A 2130-nucleotide genomic window follows, 5' to 3' on the forward strand; every position below is an offset into this window, starting at 1 on the left:
TTTTTGCCCGGACGCACTTCCTTACGTGCGAAGGTGTAGCTGGTGGGTCCCAGTAGTCGGGGGGCGAATCGTTTTTTTTTTCGGACGCACTTCCTTGCGTGCGAAGATGTAGCTGGTGGGTCCCAGCAGTCAGGGGGCAAATCATTTTTTTCGCGCGGTGGCCCGTCCGGTGGGTCCCCACTGTCACGTGGAGGAATAATTATTTTGCGCGTAATAAGGAGGCACTTCCTTGCGGCTGCCATGGACCTAGCTGTCAGCCTCTCCATGTACAATCCACGTCCAATGGAAGTCGTTCCTTGACCATGTTGACCACGCCGCGTCGAGAGCACCACGGCGGTGGACGACGGCGAGGCCTAGGAAGGGGACGACACGGAGCTGGGGAAGACGCGATAGTGGATGCACACGCGGAGAGGAGTACGAGGGTTCGGCTGCGCTGCCATCGCCGCAAAATAACAGGGGGTGTGGGTCAGTGGGTGAGTGGAGGGATGGCCTGGCCAGCGGTGGGAGTAGTAGGGGGTGGTGAGGCCTCCACGGTAGCACAGCCGGCCATGGGAGGCAGGAGCAGGCAGCACGACCGGTGCTGCTTTGGGCAGCTGGAGTAAGAAGACCAGAGGTTGAAGAAGCACGACGGCCGTTGGATGGGCATCGTACGGTCACTACAGCTAGAATCGTTTTTATTGACCAAGTTGACAAAGTCCTTTGTACGTCAACTTAGTAGGCCCACAGGTCAGCTTCCGAAACGGTGCGCCCTAGATGTCAGGGGGATGAATCATTTTTTGGGCGGGTGAAGCTAGAATATCCGAGATTGAAGAAGAAGCATGGCATCCGTTGGATGGACATCCAACGGCCACTGCTACTAGAACCGTGTGTTGACTATAAGTTGACAAAGCCTTGCATACCTGTCAACTCTGTTTTTTAGGGGACGCGTCAACTTAGTAAGGCCAGAAGTGTGTGGCAGAGAACTTATAGCCCATTTGAGTTTTGTAAGAATGTGTAGCCCATTTTTGAATTCTAATGGAATTTACTACAGCCCATTTACAGTTTGTTAAAAGTACAACCCATTTCAACCAACCATTCAAAACAGAATTCAATAAGATTTCCCACATTTTGATGGGATCCGAATATTTTCATCCCGAAATTTTAGTCAGATTAAATACAATTTCAATATAAATTTATATTGCGTAAAAATCCAACGAAACATTCCGCTCGCAACAATTAATGAAATTAAAATTTTCAATATTCCAAAAATAATATTTTATAAAGTAATCACTGTTTGGTGCATTTTTTTATAGTTACTACCCAGTTTTTATAATTACATCCCATTTATTATTTCTTCAATCCCATTTTCTTGTTTAGCCTAATGCATCCCTCCTAGGAAAGATTTGCAGCCCAGCGGGGCGGAGAATAACAACTTGACCTTGCCTGGGTATTCCTAAAAAAAGTATAGCTGGGCTAGCCATTTTCAGCTTGAAAAAAATTAACATCTGGGCGGGATATCTGGCCTGGGCTAGACGGGCCACAGCCCGCCCAGTTAATACCTGCAGCGGTGTTTTTGTTGTTGTTCAGAGGAGAAAAATTAATATCTAGGGTAAACATCGAAAAACTCTGCAGTGCTCACACCTCAAAAACACAAATACTGCTCGAGCTGCTTGGTCCCAGCTGTCGGCCGCTTCTTGTGCAATTCTCTCGTTTATTGACTACTCCCTCCTTTCCAGTTTATAATGCTCAATTCAAAAATCTCACCAATCAAGGTAGATGGAGAGTGGTGGAATACTTTTTCTAGTTTTGCAAAAGCACCTAATTAATGCTCTTGTTATCCTAAAAAAATTATGTTTATCAATGCATTAATTGCCATGCATGCATGCATAAAGTACATGCATTGGTCAATTTTCTCTTAATACTTGCATGCAATGATTTAATGCACCTTGGAATCTGAACATGTGATGGAAAACAACCAAATTGAGCCTTATAAAATGGAATGTGGGACCGTGATGTCAAGAAACCAGGAGGAAGCAAAATAAATTATAGTTATATATATATATATATATATATATATATATATATATATATATATATATATAATAAGGAGGCACTTGCGTACGTGAGGCTATGGACCTGGTGGGTCCCCAT

Source organism: Triticum dicoccoides, chromosome 4B (assembly GCF_002162155.2).
Source record: "Triticum dicoccoides isolate Atlit2015 ecotype Zavitan chromosome 4B, WEW_v2.0, whole genome shotgun sequence".
Classification (NCBI taxonomy): domain Eukaryota; kingdom Viridiplantae; phylum Streptophyta; class Magnoliopsida; order Poales; family Poaceae; genus Triticum; species Triticum dicoccoides.